This window comes from Sander lucioperca, chromosome 15 (assembly GCF_008315115.2).
Source record: "Sander lucioperca isolate FBNREF2018 chromosome 15, SLUC_FBN_1.2, whole genome shotgun sequence".
Taxonomy (NCBI): Eukaryota; Metazoa; Chordata; class Actinopteri; order Perciformes; family Percidae; genus Sander; species Sander lucioperca.
This window is the reverse complement of record NC_050187.1, coordinates 7,723,864-7,742,616: the sequence shown is the minus strand read 5'-3', so window position 1 is coordinate 7,742,616 and position 18,753 is coordinate 7,723,864. Positions and strand designations below refer to the sequence as shown.

At 42.6% G+C, this 18,753-nt stretch overlaps 1 long non-coding RNA gene across 1 annotated transcript; it reads right to left on the bottom strand.

Moving 5' to 3' along the window:
• Positions 1 to 1,245: 1,245 nt before the first annotated feature.
• Positions 1,246 to 18,474, bottom strand: LOC116064555. Its single transcript, XR_004108558.1, has 4 exons — positions 18,406 to 18,474; positions 15,409 to 15,411; positions 6,991 to 6,995; positions 1,246 to 1,258 (listed from the first exon to the last, which is right to left on the bottom strand). It is a non-coding gene; the product is annotated as an uncharacterized LOC116064555 (long non-coding RNA).
• Between the last annotated feature and the right edge of the window lie 279 nt (positions 18,475 to 18,753).

Here is an 18,753-nt window from a genome sequence, read left to right as displayed (position 1 = left end):
CTCTGTGGTTAGATATGGCCTTATGTGTCTAAAGTTAGCCAGATTATATCTGATGGTATTAGCCACCTTTTTAACATGCTTTTTAAAAGTTAAATTAGAGTCTAAAATTATACCAAGGTATTTAACATCAGACACAACCATGAGTTTTTCTCCGTCAATAAAAACATCAGCCTGCTGTGCACTTGTGGATTTCTTAGAGAAGAACATACAGACTGTGTTGTTAATATTAAGATGTAGATATGACCTTTTTAGCCAGTCAGAAACATGGAACAGTGCTTCAGTTAGTTTAGTTGCAGCCTGCTGTTTGTTTTTGGTATGCAAATAAAGAACTGTATCATCTGCATACATTTATATATTAACAGATGGACAAACTGAAGATAAGTCGTTAATGTACATGCTAAACAAGATAGGGCCCAATACTGACCCCTGGGGTACACCAATATTACAGTCGAGGTATGAAGAGTAAGAATTATCAATATGTACGCTCTGTTTCTGTTAGTTAAGTAGGACTCCACCCATTTCATGGCCTCAGCTGAGAAATTAAAATAAGATTATTTTGATAAAAGTATCTGGTGATTCAGTGTCAAAAGCCCTCTTAAGGTGCAAAAACACTGCACCTACTATACCACCCTCATCTAATTTTGACTTGATGTTTTCAAGGAGGAAACAGCTGTTTCTGTAGTGGTTTGTGTGAAATCAACATTGCATAGGGTGTAAAGGGGTGTGGCCCAAGTTTAGATGTTTTTTCTGCTGTTCTGCTACCTATCTTTCTGTCACCTTGGATATCACTGATAGAATACTAATGGATCTATAATTTAACACCATTGTTTTATCACCAGACTTGTAGATCGGAGATACCACTGCTGTCTTCCATGAGCTTGGAAAAGTACTTTGCCTAACTGTCTGGTTGATCAGATGAGCAATGGGGTAGGCTCGTGCATCCCTATGTGATTTAAAAAATGTGGTATCCAAACCATATGAATCCTTTGCTTTTGAGTTCCTTAGCGAGGTTATAATTTTGATAACCTCTGATTCAGATATTTCCTTTATTTTAAAAATAGGTTTAGCTTTATCAATGGGGATATATGGTACAGTTTCAGTTGGGATACCTTGAGCCAACTCCCTGACTGATTTTATGAAGAAATCATTAAATGTACTTGCTATCATATCATTATCTTGGGTCAGGATTCCATTCACTTTGAGTTCCGATAAAGTTGTCCTTTGTTCTTTATTCCTACCAGTAAATTTTTTAAGATTTCTCCAGATAAGTTTCCCATTTCCCTTGAGCGTCATTAATGATTCTGATAAAAAAAATCTGCCTTAGCCTTTCTTAAATTCCTTAATACCTTATTTCGGAGAGTTGTAAAGGTAAGCCGGTCACTACTATGCCCTGATTTTAAAGCCCTCTTTAAAGCAGAATCTCTCTCTTTCATTTGTTGCCAGAGAGTGCCATTTAGCCATGGTAAGGTGGTCTTTTGTCCCTAAATGTTTCACCTTCCTTGTGAAGGTTGCTCTTATTTCAATAATGGTAGAAAAAAAGTGCTGCAGCTAATCTCAGTATCTCTGCTGGTTAGAAGATCAAACCAGTCAATTTGGTTTATAGCATTTTCCAAGTTGATTATTTCATTTTTAGGAATTTTCTCATAGAATTGATTTCTTTTGGTATAATTTGCAAATTGTTTTCTGGTTAGTTTCCTTACCAGCAGTGTGATATTATGGTTGGACAGACCAGTCGGCATGTTATGCGATGTAGTTACTCTCTCAGGTCTGTTTGTAAATATCAGATCAATTTGTGTCTGGGAGGAGTTGATTAATCTTGTTGGACCTTGTATCAGTTGGGAGAGATTGAATTTATCTCTTTTTTTTCAGTTTTTTTTGTCCCAGTTTATATTAAAGTCACCCATTAGTATTAACTCCTTTTTACCATCACATTGCTTAAGAATACTATGGAGATGCTCATAAAATATGTTATTGGATGATGGTGGTTGTAATACCGACACAGTTTCAGACCCCGCATATACATGAAAAGCAACTAAAGGATTTATTAGAGATTTTACATCGTCATTTGAAGAGGAAAAGAGAGGCAAGGATAGTGGAGTTGGAAGAATGCTGTAAATCGTTAGAGCAATCTCTTAAGACTTGTTTTTCTAAATATACACAAACTCTTCTAGCCACAAGCCGAACAGAGCTGAATGATCTGCTAAGAAGGAGAGCTGAGTTCATAATGCACAGAGTGAGGCAAAATTACTATTTTAATGGCTGTAAACCAAGCAAATTGCTTGTTCTGAAATTAAAACAAAGCAAATCCAGAGCTACTATCAACAGCATCTGCACAGACCGAGGTATCTTAACAAATCCTAAGGATATCAGCGCCACTTTTCAATCCTTTCACTCAAAGTTGTATAAGTCCTCCTGCAACCCAGATCCGACACAGTGCCAGAAGTTCCTAAAAGAACTAAACCTGCCTCTTCTTGACCCAGAAGAGGCAGAAGAACTGGGTCAACCGATAACCTTAGAGGAACTTAAATCAGCATTAAAAACAGTTAAAAAAGGGAAAACACCAGGGTTGGATGGAATTCCTTTAGAACTTCTTCTACAGTATTTTGACATATTAGGACCCACCATTTTACAAGCTTTAACCTCAGCCATAGAGTCCCTTTTAAATAAATAAATCAAATAAAAATAAATAAAATGGGTCTTTACTTTGGCAGAAGCTAAAAGCCACTCACAATGAAACATTGAAGCCACATCAGCACCTTTCTAAAGGTTTGGTAAAGGTCACACATAACACATAATACAATGACATTTTGAGGAAAACACATATCATTTGATGGCATTACTCTAGCTACCTCTGAGGACAACAAGGTCCTAAGGAAACATTGTCTTGTGTCTGATATTCTCTTGGTACTTCACAATTAGATTTCAATTTTAATTCCCCACTTCCTCTTAAGGCTTTTGCAGATGAACTGTTGAGGATGCTGTTGCTGTAGTCGATTCTGGATGTGATGAAAGCGTGAATCAGAGTTTTGGCAGAAGAGAAGGTGAGTGATGGGCAGAGACATGCTATGTTTTTCAGGTGAAAGAAGGCAGTTCTGGGGCCTCATTTATAAAACTGTGCATAGGATTCACGTCAAAATGTGGCATACGGACAAAACACAGGAAGTGCTTGCACACAAATTCTGGCATAACTATGGTAATTTATTTTATTGATTTCCATAATTTGAGCCAGTGGAAGCATGTAGATGTTAAACAGGAGAGGCCCCAGAACTGAGCCTTGGGGAACTCCGCACGTCATATTTGTATGCTCAGATGTATAATTCCCTATAGACACAAAGTAGTCCCTATTCTTTAAATAAGACTCAAACCACTTTAGTACTGAGCCAGAAATGCCAACCCAGTTTTCCAATCGGTCTAGTAATATGTCATGGTCGACCGTATCAAATGCAGCACTGAGTTCAAGCAATACTAAGACTGAAATTTTGCCACTATCTGTGTTTAAGTGGATGTCATTAAAGACTATAACAAGAGCTGTCTCAGTGCTGTGGTGTGGTTGAAAACCCGACTGGAAGGCATCAAAACTGTTGTTTAGTGACAAGAAAAGGTTGAGTTGTTGAGAAACTGTTTTTTCAATGATTTTACTTAAAAATGGAAGGTTTGATATCAGCCTATAGTTGCTCATTAGTGACATGTCAAGATTGTTCTTTTTTAAGAGTGGCTTAATGACTGCAGTTTTCAGGGCCTGTGGGAAGATACCTGAGAGAAGAGACGTGTTTACAATCTGTAGAAGATCTGTAGCCAAACAGTTTGCAACATTTTTGAAAAGGCCCGTTGGTAGAATATCAAGGCAGCAGGAGGAGGTTTTCAGATGTTGTATAATGTCCTCCAGGTTTTTACGGTTAATCATATGAAATTGGGTCATATTGGAATTTGTTTTGCCTGGACACTGTGACAACACATACCCTGTACTCGATATGGAAGCACTGACTTTTTGTCTAATTTTCTGAATTTTGTCTTTGAAGAAGGCGGCAAAATCATTGCAGGCCTTGGTGGATCAAAGTTCAGATGCTCCTGGTACTGGAGGGTTTGTTAACCTATCGACAGTAGCAAACAAAGCACGTGAATTATTATTGTTTTTGGCAATAATGTCCAAGAAGAAGGACCGCCTTGCATTCCTCAGTTCCAAATTATAAATGCGAAGTCTCTCTTTATAGATGTTGTAGTGGACCTGGAGATTAGTTTTTCGCCACCTGCATTCTGCTTTTCGACACTCTCTTTTTTCTGTTCTTACCAGTATGGCATTTCTCCATGGAGATCTTTTCTTATCAGAGACAGTTTTACCTTAATGGGATAATGGCATCAATTACATTTGTAATTTTACAATTGAAATTGTCTACAAGCTCAGTGACTGAGACCCCTGAGAGGGTGGGTGTGGACGAGAAAAGCTGAATGAATGTTTCACTGGTGTTGTCAGTGATATACTGTTTTCTTATTAACTTTGTTTGGACACTTTTGTGCACAGAGATAGTGCCATTAAAGAAAACACAGGAATGATCAGAGAGAGCAGCATCAGTCACCACAACCTTGGAAATGTTCAAACCCTTGGAGATAATCAAGTCCAGAGTGTGCCCCTTGTTGTGTGTGGGCTCCGTCACATGCTGAGTCAGTCCATAGTTCTCAAAAATGCAACACAGTTCTTTTGTCCCTCTATCCTGGGGGTTGTCAACATGAATGTTGAAATCACCAGCAATAACTACACAGTCAAGTTAATACAGATTATAGACAGCAGTTCAGTAAAGTCGTCAAAAAAGGATGCACAGTATTTAGGTGGCCTGTAGATAATTAGAAATATAGGTCGAGAGGCGGACCTTAGCTGAAGAGCCACATATTCAAAAGAAGCAAAGTTTCCATAAGATATTTGAGTACATTGGAACGAGTCATTAAACAAAATGGCGACTCCACCTCCTTTCTTATTCGCTCTATTCTCACTCATAAAATTGAAGTTAGGGGGAGCTGTAACAGTGATGCTGTTCTATAAGAACAGCATCACTGTTATTATGGTCTAACCAGGTTTCAGTTAAAAACATGAAGTAAAGATTGTGCTTAATAATAAAATCACTGATTAAAAATGATTTACCCGCCAAAGACCTGACGTTTAGTAAGGCTAATGTTAGTGTGTTAAAATAATTATCTGTCTCGTTTTTTGGGACAGGCTGTGGCTGACGAGGAATGGATGCTAAATTTGCTAAGTTGGCAGTTAAGTGCTTCTTTTTGTTACTTGGCGGATTCACCATTCTTTTTCTGTTACCTATCACAACATAGATTGAAGAAGAATTGAATACATAGGGCCCAGGCTTGTCCTGGAAAGAGTCATGAGTGCCACTAGGCATGCAGCCTGGGCCCAGCACGTATCAGTTAAAGCTTGTTTCATTCTGTACACAAGCATACTTATCAGTCTGGGGAGAAGGAGTTAGCTGCCGTCCTTGAGGGGGCAGAGGTGCCTGGCGTTTTACTTTCAGTGGTTCAGTCCAAACAGGGTCAGTTTGATGCTGGGGGCGAGTGATGGGAGAAGGTAGTGGGGCAAACTTGATTCCAGCATCTACCAGCTGCTCCATCCAGTCAGTGAACCCCAACATGTGGCAGGGGGAAACAGGGGAAAGGGTGAATGGGGAGAGTGATGGATCCTCAAAGGCGTCGGGGTTGGTAAGGGGGTTTGAGGAGTGTTGGACGGGTGAAAAGGGGCGTTGAGATTTCTCGTCTCCGCTCTGTGGTCTTCCATGGTCAAATCTTTGCTCCGGTGGGGGCTGTGGTGGATCACTGCTGCACACAGCAGTCCTGACCTCAACCCCATTGAACACTTGTGGGATCAGCTTGGGCGTGCTGTTCGTGCCAGAGTGACCAACACAACCACGTTGGCTGACTTGCGACAAATGCTGGTTGAAGAATGGGATGCCATCCCACAGCAGTGTGTGACCAGGCTGGTGACCAGCATGAGGAGGAGGTGCCAGGCTGTTGTGGCTGTGTATGGTTCTTCCACACGCTACTGAGGCTCCTGTTTGTAGAATGAATAAATTGTTCAATTGCCAATATGTCTTGTTTATTCAAACGTCAATCATCCAATCCATCAAACACCAAACAAGTCAATAGCAGAATAAGCTGTTTGGCATTGGCAGAGAAGATTTGGCAAATTTTTCATGGGTGCAACCCACATACTTAGCGCTGCTGCTCATCCCACAAATGCATATTCCTTACAAATGGGGCACCATTTGAAAGGGAACTAAACAGGCTTTCGGTATAAGATACGATATAAGATGTATTGCCAAAAAGCATTGTTACCACAGAGAAATAATCTACCAAACATAAATTTCCTTACTTTTTGTGCTAAGTTTATTAAGGATTTAGGAAGGGTCCCTATCCAACAAGATTTAAAGAAACTAATTTTCATATAATTAATAGAATGTACCAAACAGCTGCAATCTTTAAAAAAGGTTCACATTTGAAGTGGACCCTTGTACATTTTGTGGTGAGAATGAATAAACCTTAAATCACATGTTTCTTTGTCCTTTATTTTTTATTTTGGATTTTGATATAAGAATTTGGTTATTACTAAAGATTAATGACATTCCAACTTTGATATCTCTCACATGCTCTATTCTATGGATCATTTAAATACATATGTTTCTGACATTGTAAATATTATTTTACTATTGGGTGAATATTATCTTTACTGTAGATAGATAGATAGATAGAATTTATAGAATAGAAATTTGTTTTGCAGTCTGTACAGGGCCTCACAAATATACATGTATACATGCATACACATACAGTAAACATTGACACCTTCACCCCAATCCCCCTGCAATGCACAGTTACCTCCAGTCTGTTCCACTGGTGCCCCTTGTGGGCAGCTTATACAACATATAAGTAACACACACACATAACAATCACCGCTGGGGAGCTCCATTAGGGATGATATGGCAGAAAGTACAAAACTCTTACTGTAGCGGACCCATCTCCAGGCCAAGGACCTGTATCTGCGTCTTAATGTGTGAAGAAGGGGTAGAGGGGATGACTGGGGTCATGTGCAATTGTCCGTGCTTTGGGTTTGGTGGCTTTATTGTTGAGGTCTGATAGGTTTGGGGTGGGAAGGCCAATTGTTTTTGATGCAATCTGGGTGAGGCGAGTGAGTTTGTTTCTGGTGGTAATTAACATGTTGAAAAAGCAGGGGGAACAGTAGAGGAGAATGGGTTGGAGCTCTTATACAGTATGGAGAGTGCTTTCAGTTTGCGGATGGAAGAGAGTCTCTGTTGGCAGCGTTTATGGATGTCAGTGGTGTGTTGGTTAAAACTCAGTTTATTGTCTAGGGTGAGTCCAAGGTCTTTGAAACACTCTACCATTTCAACAGGTTCATTATGAATGCAAATTGGGTTGTGAGAGATTTAAATCGGAAGGGGCTCTGGACTCACCCCTGAGGTGCACTGATGTTGGTGATGATGGATGTGGATTTTGCTGAGCCTACCCTGGCTGATTACAGCCTGTCACTGAGGAAGCTGTGAATCCACTGGATGAGGGACGGATGTACGTTGAGGTGGTGGAGTTTCCTGATCATCTGATGCCGTTAGACTTTATTGAATGCAGAACTGAAATCTATGAAGAGGAGTCTGGCGTAGTTACCGTGTGTTCAGGTGTTGCAGGAGGAACTGAAGGAGGAATGCCACAGCATCCTCAGTTCCCCTTCCGGTTTCGTAGGCAAACTGATGCGGGTCCAGATGTGGTTCGACAGCTGAGAGGAGAATTTTGAGCATGAGTTTCTCCAGACATTTCACCGCAATGAGTGAAACTGGTAGGTAGTGGTTTGGTTCTGATGGGCAGGGTTTCTTGGGTATTGGTATGATGGTGGCTGTTTTCCATAAGGTGGGCACTGAGGCAGTTCTACATGATTCTGAGAAAAGTGAGTGTAGCACAGGAGAGACCAAATGCAATTGGAGAAATAGTAAACCCCTCTTTAACTGGTATATAAATGACTTTAAAGGACAATTCCGGCGCAAAACGAACCTAGGGGTTAATAACAGATGTATACCCACTCGATCGCTCTCTGGGACATGTTTTCATGCTAATCGAATGTGTTTGTAGCTTGAAACAAGCTAGCACGGACTGCTGATTAGCTTACAACGCTAGTATTCGGGGCACAGGGAAAGTAAAAATAAATCACTATACCACTAAAAAAGCTCAAAATATCACCACACTTCAGTGGTAGCATAATGAGGGTCCCTAAATGTTAACCGAAGCATCCATCTCTCCATCCCATGGGCCCACCACCTGTGGGAGGAACCGCTGGGGTCGGTTGCGCTGCCACATGGGTGGCAGTGAAGGTCAGGGGCCTCGACGGACCAGACCCGGGCAGCAGACGCTGGCTCTGGGGACGTGGAATGTCACCTCTCCGTGGGGGAAGGAGCCGGAACTGGTGCGGGAGGTGGAGCGCTACCGGTTAGATCTGGTGGGGCTTACCTCTACGCACAGTCTCGGTTCTGTAACCATACTCCTGGATAGGGATTGGACTCTTTTCTTCTCCGGAGTTGCCCAGTGTGTGAGGCGCCGGGCGGGTGTGTGGATACTCACAAGCCCCCGGCTGAGCGCCGCTACGTTGGAGTTTACCCCGGTGGACGAGAGGGTCGTGATTGGGAGGAACAGCCTCCCTGATCTAAACCAGAGTGGTTGTTTGTTGTTGGACTTCTGTGCTAGTCATTGATTGTCTATAACGAACACCATATTCGAACATAGGGATGCTCATAAGTGTACTTGGTACCAGAGCACCCTAGGCCAAAGGTCAATGATCGATTTTATAATTGTTTCATCTGATCTGAGGCCGTATGTTTTGGACACTCGGGTGAAGAGAGGGGCAGAGCTGTCAACCGATCACCATCTGGTGGTGAGTTGGGTCAGGGGGTGGGGGAAGACTCTGGACAGACCTGGTAAGCCCAAACGGGTAGTGCGGGTAAATTGGGAACGTCTGGAGGAGGCCCCTGTCCGACAGACTTTCAACTTACACCTCCGGCGGAGCTTTTCGTGCATCCCTGTGGAGGCTGGGGGCATTGAACCCGAGTGGACAATGTTCAAAGTTTCCATTGCTGAAGCTGCGGCGAGGAGCTGTGGTCTTAGGGTCTTAGGTGCCTCAAGGGGTGGTAACCCACGAACACCGTGGTGGACACCGGTGGTCAGGGAAGCCGTCCGACTGAAGGAGTCTTTCCGGGATATGTTATCCCAGAGGACTCCGGAGGCAGTGGCAAGGTACCGAAGGGCCCGAAGGGCCCGAAGGGCTGCAGCCTCTGCCGTGAAAGAGACAAAGCAGCGGGTGTGGGAGAGGTTCGGAGAAGACATGGAGAAGGACTTTCGGTTGGCACCAAGGTGCTTCTGGAAAACCGTTCGCCACCTCAGGAGGGGGAAGCGGGGAACCATCCAAGCTGTGTACATTAAGGATGGGACGCTGCTGACCTCAACTCAGGAGGTAATAGGGCGGTGGAAAGAGCACTTTGAGGAACTCCTAAATCCGACTAATACGCCCACTATGGTAGAGGCAGAGCTGGAGGATGATGGGGGATTGTCGTCAATTTCCCTGGTGGAAGTTGCTGAGGTAGTTAAACAACTCCACAGAGGCAAAGCCCCAGGGATTGATGCGATCCGTCCAGAAATGCTTAAAGCTCTGGGTGTGGAGGGGTTGTCTTGGTTGACACGCCTCTTCAACATTGCGTGGAAGTCTGGGACGGTGCCTAAGGAGTGGCAGACCGGGGTGGTGGTTCCCCTTTTCAAAAACGGGGACCAGAGGGTGTGTGCCAATTATAGGGGTATCACACTTCTCAGCCTCCCTGGTAAAGTCTTCTCCAAGGTGCTGGAAAGGAGGGTTCGGTCGATAGTCGAACCTCAGGTTGAAGAGGAACAATGCGGATTCCATCCTGGTCGTGGAACAACAGACCAGATCTTTACTCTCACAAGGATCCTGGAGGGAGCCTGGGAGTATGCCCAACTGGTCTACATGTGCTTTGTGGATCTGGAGAAGGCGGGTCCCCCGGGAGATACTGTGGGAGGTGCTGCGGGAGTATGGGGTGAGGGGGTCCCTTCTCAGGGCCATCCAATCTCCGTACAACCAAAGCGAGAGCTGTGTCCGGGTTCTCAGCAGTAAGTCGGACTCGTTTCAGGTGAGAGTTGGCCTCCGCCAGGGCTGCGCTTTGTCACTAATCCTGTTTGTAGTATTTATGGACAGGATATCGAGGCGTAGTCGGGGTGGAGAGGGGTTGCAGTTCGGTGGGCTGGGGATCTCATCGCTGCTTTTTGCAGATGATGTGGTCCTGATGGCATCATCAGCCTGTGACCTTCAGCACTCACTGGATCGGCTCGCAGCCGAGTGTGAAGCGGCTGGGATGAGGATCAGCACCTCTAAATCGGAGGCCATGGTTCTCAGCAGGAAACCGATGGAGTGCCTTCTCCAGGTAGGGAATGAGTCCTTACCCCAAGTGAAGGAGTTCAAGTACCTTGGAGTCTTGTTCGCGAGTGAGGGAACAATGGAGCGGGAGATTGGTCGGAGAATCGGCGCAGCGGGTGCGGTATTACATTCAATTTATCGCACCGTTGTGACGAAAAGAGAGCTGAGCCAGAAGGCAAAACTCTCGATCTACCGGTCAGTTTTCGTTCCTACCCTCACCTATGGTCATGAAGGTTGGGTCATGACCGAAAGAACGAGATCCAGGGTACAAGCGGCCGAAATGGGTTTCCTCAGGAGGGTGGCTGGTGTCTCCCTTAGAGATAGGGTGAGAAGCTCAGTCATCCGTGAGGAGCTCGGAGTAGAGCCGCTGCTCCTTCGCGTCGAAAGGAGCCAGTTGAGGTGGTTCGGGCATCTGGTAAGGATGCCCCCTGGGCGCCTCCCTAGGGAGGTGTTCCAGGCACGTCCAGCTGGGAGGAGGCCTCGGGGAAGACCCAGGACTAGGTGGAGGGATTATATCTCCAACCTGGCCTGGGAAGGCCTCGGGATCCCCCAGTCGGAGCTGGTTAATGTGGCTCGGGAAAGGGAAGTTTGGGGTCCCCTGCTGGAGCTGCTACCCCCGCAACCCGAGACCGGATAAGCGGACGAAGATGGATGGATGGATGGATGGACGGCCATAGTCTCAACCAATGGCTTGCATTCTCAGCCATTTCCCATCCAGCAGGGTTTGCGACAGGGATGCCTGCTTTCCCCCATGCTGTTTGCAATCTCTCTTGGACCGTTAGCCCAAGCCATAAGGCAAAATACAATCTGTAATGTCCAGATTAAATCCAATATCAGCTCAATATCATTATTTGCAGATGATATTTTGTTGTACATCTCTGATCTTGAGGACTCTATTCCAAAAATTCTTCAGTTCAATTCAATATTATTTATTGTATCAAATCATAGAGAGTTATCTCGAGACACTTTACAGATAGAGTAGGTCTAGACCACACTCTATAATTTATAAAGTCCCAACAATTCTAGTAATTCCCCCAAGAGCAAGCATTCAGTGCGACAGTGGCGAGGAAAAACTCCTTTTAGGAAGAAACCTCGGCCAGACCCAGGCTCTTGGTAGGCGTTGTCTGACGGTGCCGGTTGGGGATGTAATGAACAATGGCAATAATAGTCACAATAAAGATAATGGAACAGTGACTAGAAAATGGTAGTCGTAGTAGTTCATGTCATAGCAGGGCACTGCAGGGCATAACAGTATGTAGCGTGGCATAGCAAGGCATGGCTGGATGTAGCAGGTAAGCAGGACACAGCAGGGCACCGTAGAGCGTAGCAGGGTGTAGTAAAGCAGGACCACGGCGACAGCTGCAACCAAGATCTTGGTGCCATCCTAATCCAACGAAATATGCTGGGAAAAAGAAACATAAGGACTGCGGGGAGTAAACTCCCCAGAGCTAGGTTGGTAACAAGCATTTCTGGATCTCCTTACTCCCTAACTATATGCTTTATCAAAGAGGAGGGTGTTCAGTTTATTCTTAAATGTGGTGACAGTGTCTTCCCCCTGAACCCAGATTGGGAGCTGGTTCCACAGGAGAGGAGCCTGGTAGCTGAAGGCTCTGGCTCCCATCCTACTTTTAGAGACTCTAGGAACCACAAGTAGCTCTAAATTTTGCGAGCGTAGTGCTCTAGTGGGACAATAAGGTACTAAGAGCTCTTCTAGATATGATGGTGCTAGACCATTTAGAGCTTTGTAGGTCAAGAGAAGGATTTTAAATTCAATCCTGGATTTTACAGGAAGCCAATGCAGAGAAGCTAATACAGGAGAAATATGATCTCTTTTCTTAGTTCTTGTCAGAACACGTGCTGCAGCATTCTGGATCAGCTGGAGAGTCTTAAGGGACTTATTTGGGAAACCTGATAGTAAGGAATTACAGTAGTCCAGCCTGCAAGTAACGAATGCATGGACTAGTTTTTCTGTATCGTTTTGAGACAGGATGTTCCTAATTTTGGCAATGTTACGAAGATGAAAAAAGGCTGTTCTTGAGGATTGTTTTAGATGGATGTTAAACAATATATCCTGATCAAAAATAACTCCTAGATTTCTGACAGTAGTACTGGAGGCCAGAGCAATACCATCCAGGGTAGCTATATCTTTAGATAATGAAGTTCGTAGGTATTTGGGGCCCAGCACAATAACTTATAATAATAATAATAATAGGACTTAAACCAGCTTAGTGTGGTTCCTTTAATGCCAACTAAATGTTCCAATCTCTGTAACAGGATGGTATGGTCAATAGTGTCAAATGCAGTACTAAGATCTAATAAGACAAGTATGGAGACAACACCTTTGTCGGCAGCAGTTAGGTCATTAGTAATTTTCACCAGTGCCGTCTCTGTGCTATGATACTTTTTAAATCCTGACTGAAAGTCCTCACACAAACTACTGCTATGTAGAAAGTCACATAACTGATTAGTGACTACCTTCTCAAGGATTTTGGAAAGAAAGGGAAGGTTAGATATAGGTCTATAGTTGGCTAAGACTTCAGGATCGAGGGTGGGGTTTTTTTAGAAGAGGTTTTATCACAGCTACTTTAAATGACTGCAGTCCATAACCTGTTAATAGAGACATATTGATCATGTCTAGTAATGAAGTGTTAACCACGGGTAACGCTTCTTTAAGTAGCCTCGTTGGGATGGGGTCTAAGAGACAGGTAGATGGCTTAGCTAAAGAGACTTTTACCATTAATTGTTGAAGGTCTATAGGAAAAAAGCAGTCTAAGTATATGTCACGTCTTGTCACTCTTTCTAGTAGTCCTGTGTTTAAAGGTGAACCGTTGGAAGTTAAGGGCAAAAGGTGATGAATTTTATCTCTAATCGTTTTAATTTTATCATTAAAGAAGCTCATGAAGTCGTCGCTACTCAGAGCTATGGGAACAGATGGCTCAATAGAGCTGTGGCTGTCAGCCTGGCTACAGTGCTGAAAAGAAACCTTGGGTTGTTCTTATTTTCTTCTATTTGTGTTGAGTAATAGTCTGATCTGGCATTTCTGAGGGCCTTCATATAGGTTTTCAGACTGTCTTGCCAATCTAAATGAGATTCTTCCAGTTTGGAGGAACGCCATTTACTTTCAAGTTTTCGCGAGATTTGTTTTAATTTGCGAGTTTGGGAGTTATACCAAGGTGCTAATTTCCTTTGCTTCATCTTCTTTTTGAGGTGAGCAACAGAGTCTAAAGTCGTCCGTAGGCAGGCCGTAGCACCGTCTACAAATTTATCAATTTGGGGGGGACTAAAGTTAACACAAAGGTCCTCTGTATTATTAAGGCATGACATTGAGTCAAATGCTGTTGGAATATTTCCCTTAAATTTAGCTATCACACTGTCAGAGAGGCATCTAGTGTAGAAGCTTTTATCTAATTTTGTATAGTCGGGTAGTAAGAATTCGAAAGTTATTAAGAAATGGTCTGATAATACAGGATTCTGCGGATATATTATTAAATCCTCAATATCAATGCCATATGCCAGCACAAGGTCGAGGGTGTGGTTAAAACAGAGAGGTGGCCATTGCACACTCTGATGAAACAATTGACGTAAGAAAGTCTTAGATCTTCAACGAATGGGCTCAATACTATGGTTTATAAAATAACTGGAACTTATTGAAACAGGAATGTGACTTTAGCCATTAGTGTTACATACCAACCAAAGAGAAAAATAATAGGGCATTCACCATCCATGCATTGTACTGGACGTTGCCAGGACAACTGTGAAGCGACTGAAGCTAAATAGTGTTCAAAGGGAATTCTGGCCCCATTGGTCTGCGTGTGTGTTAACCTGACATAGTCTCCTTGTGACGATTTCTTACAGATGTGACAATGATCACCTTACTTCACCAAGACATTTCTCGAAGAAAGCTGGATACATTAATTCGGCAGTATATGGGACATAATAAAACAACCTAGGCTAAAATATACTGCACTGTACCACAAAAGGGCGGCCGGTTCCTACCCAACTTTAAAATATCTCACAGAGCCTTCGTACGGGCCCGTAGGTGTGGGATGGACCCCGCTATACCGTCCCGATGGAGAGCAATAGAGCAAAACTCACTGGAAGTCAAGACGCCAGACCTTGCTTGCAGTGTGTGTCAAAAAGTGCTGCTAGCCTAGGCTATTATCACAACACCACACACAATGAAACAGGTGGAGGCTAGCAACTACGCTACACCAAAAAGTGGATGTGAAACCCCAATATGACACCAATGCACACTTAATTCTGTAACAAACCTTTTGATTGTAAGCGTGGAGTCGACAGAGTTATTTATACTTTAGACCAGCTATTCAATAAGAAAGGTATGTTGAGTTTTGAAGACCTGAGAGCTAGTTTTGAGGTCCCCATGACATCCTTCTACTTTTATCTTCGCTTAAGATCAGCCCTAAAATGTTATGGAGTGCCATGGGAAAACAGTCTTGATGTGCACCCAGTCATTAAATGGTTCTTTGATTTCCCTGTGAGAGGATGGGAACGAGAGCTGAGCCCTGAGGGGAACGCAATTAATTGGGAGACAGTTTGGGACAACATTTTCCACTGTTCCAAAAACCCAAATCACCAGTATATCCACTTCAACATATGCCATAAGACATATTGGACTCCTCAGAAGAGATACATCTCTAAAACCATTCCTACTCCCTATTGCATGTTCTGTCAACCTGAACAAACTGGAACTTTCCTGCACATGATCTGGGAGTGTGAACAGGTGCATGAGTTCTGGAATAAAACAACATCAATAATACCTGATGTGATAGGATGTCAAATTCTTACTGACCCGACTATTTTGTTACTGAACGATGACTCTAAATTACACCTGCTTGGGAGACAGAAGAGAATTTGGCTAACCGGCTCAACTGCAACCAAGAAAATGATAGCTCAACGCTGGCTCCCCCTCACACTCGCTTTATATAAAACAGTGGTTGACATATTTTCTAGACATAGTTATGCTTGAACTCTCTACAGCAGGGATAAACAAAGCCAGATCATCAACTATCAGCCTATGGAAAAGTGCAGCAGCACAAATATCAGACTTAATAACCTAAGCCCCACAAGAATTAGAGGAGAGTGACTAGGCAAGGTGTGATTTCTGTTTGTTTGTTTGTTTTGTTTTCCTCAAGACCGCAGAGGGTGGGAGGTGGGAGAGGGTTTTTGTTCTTGTTCAATTTGTGTTGATCTGTTCTGTGCACCATCTGCTATTACCTGTAACATGGTGTGGAATTTGTTTTGTATGTTTGAAGATGCCAATAAAAAGAATGATCACAAAAAAAAGAAAAAAAGGGTGGTTGTATTGGGATTCAATAGTATTGCTATTTTCATTTCCTTCTATTACAAAAACAAACTGATATGATGTAGTCGCCGTTGGCAATATCGTATAAACAAAAATATATAAATAAATCACGATACATACGTGAATCAATCTGTTTCCCCACCTCTACATTCTAGTGTGGGGTGCTGACAAAGAACAACATGACAAAATGCTTAAACAGATTCTTGGAAGAATAAGGAGCTGCAATTTCAAACTTAACAAAGACAAGTGCAATATTGCTATGACGGAGATGGGATATATTGGCCATGTTGTGAGTGTAGATGGCCTGAAGCCGGATCCAGAGAAGGTCCGAGCTCTGATGAGCTTCTTAGGCACTGTGCAGTACCTCTCACAGTTCTGAGCTCAGTTCACCACTAAGGCAACTTTTGGAAGGGGAAGTTGCGTGGCATTGGGAAACAGCATCAATGCAGCTTTGAACATCTGAAGAAACTGGTAAGCACAGCCCCAGTGCTCCAGTTTTATGATGTAAACAAAGACGTCACATTGTCAGTGGGCGCAAGCTCTGAAGGATTGGGAGCGGTCATAATGCAGGAAGGACAACCCGTAGCATAGGGCTCGAGGTCTCTTACTGACAAACAGAAAAGATACGCACAAATAGAGAAATAATTCTTAGTTATTGTGTATAATTGTGAAAAGTTCAAACAGTATCTGTATGGCAAACGTACAGGTGGAGTCCGACCATAAACCACTTGAGTCAGTGTTCAAAAAACTACACAAAGCTCCACCCAGATTGCAGAGGATGCTGATGAGACTGCAAGCTTTGGACCTTATTGTCACCTACAAACCAGGCAAAGATTTGCACATTGTGGACACACTCAGCAGAGCTTTCCTGCAAGAACAAACTGAACAAAAACTGGAAGAGGAGTTGGAAGTTAATATTCTATCAGCACACCTTCCAATCTCAGAAGAAAAACTGATTCACTTAAAAACTGCAACAGCAGATGATACTGAACTGCAATTAGTGAAAAAAAAAAACAGTGAAAGCAGTTCAGTTGCTCAGAACTACTCTTGTGCCATGATCATGGGCAAAAGTGGGTGTGGATCTTTTCCATTTTGATCTAAGTGAATATCTATGTGTTAATTACCACTCAAAATGCCCCGCAATTGCCAAACTGCCACAAAACTACAAGCAAACGTGCCATCATAGCTCCTAAATTCATGTTTGTAAGACACAGGTCAGTTGACGTCTGAAAACAAAACTGCCTACTAGAATCATAAGAAACTAGAACTAAAATATTAAGAATAACATAGATAAGTTACAGGTAGTATTTTAATTTTTGATCTATCTATTTTGTTTCCTTTTCTTTTTTGGATAGCCGTCATGGAAACATTAATTGGTCATGTGACAAGGGCTGGGCAAGTTGGCAGAACAGGCAGCCAAGTGACAGTACTCTGATCCAATGGAAATCACCATTGTCAGATTGACAGCACTCTAACCCAATGGATTGGGGGGGGGCAACAGGGGGACAATCATATTTCAGGGGTGGCCGGTGCCAACCCGTGCCCCCCTTCTAGCCCCGCCCCAACTTCATAATGACATCCAAATAATGTTTGATGGTTTTTAAAGGGTTTCTTGAACTTTAACAAATACTTAATATAAAATATAAAATGTTATGATGTAAGCAACAACAAACTGTTAAAATAACAAACTATAGCATAACTAATAATAATTAAACATTTCACTTAAGTTCAATTAACTTTATATTTAACATTTATTAGCGATGGTTATTATAAAGTGTTACCCCACAAGAGCCATTTAGAAGCTCTTCTGGAGCTCTGGCTCATATCACGTTATTCCTCAGCAGATGGAAGTTTCCCAGCTGCCATGGAATGTGGATGGTAAAATGTCCAATTTTATGAGCACTTTTTTTTTTTTTTTAAACAATTTCTTCATTGATTTTTTGCACTCACAGGTTGCCTGTAGTATAGCAAAATCAATTAATTTATATTCTTGGGGGTTCAGATTCAGATTTGTTGGATATAGGTGCAGCAAAATCATTTTAGGGTCAAGTGGAATGTTCACAGCCAAGATGAATAAGGTTTTATTGATCAGCTCCCTCCAGAATGTTTTCATTTTGTCACACTCCCAGACACAGTGCATACATGTCCCTTTAGCCTCATTGCATTTAAAAAAAAAAAGGTCAGGTATATTACGATTGTATTTATTCAGTTCACAGGAGTTGTGTATATCTGCATCAGCCAAATATATTAGAGTAGCTCTAAATTGGAGTTTGCGGTTTGTTTCTGAGATGCATCTCAGGTTTTTTTTCCCAATCGTTTTCTGAAATGTACTCTTTTAAGTCCAGGTCTGAAGTCTGGTTGTCCATGTTTCTTTAGAGGCAGATGCAAGCCAGTTATATATTGTTGAAATCAAAACCCTTTCATTACAATCGTTTGTTATAATTTCTTCTAAGGATGACAGTGCAGGAATCACTACTGATTGGTTTGTATAGAAGAAATAAAGTTCCTCACTCTGAGACATCTAAAAAAAAGGTTTCCTTGGGATGTCATACGTTAGAAAGATTTCTTCAAAGGTCTTTAGAATCTCTTCTTTAAAGAGGTCATCTACTTTACTTATTCCTTTCTTTGTCCATATCTGGAATCCTGCATCCAGCTTGGCTGGTTTAAATGAAACATTACCCCACACTGGGCTGAATGGTGACAGAGAGTCCAATTTGTTCATATGTTCTTTTACCTCATAACATACATTAATTATATTAAACACTATAGGGTAAGCAGTATGTGTTCTTAAGTACTTTACCTTAGCTGAATACAGGTACAAATGCAATGGTACCTTAAAGGAGCCTGACTCTATGTCCACCCAAGACGCATGATCTCCAGAAGAAAAATAGAACATTATAGTTCTCAATTCCTCAGTATCAGAAGCCTTAGCAGCATAACGTTTTGTATCTTTATA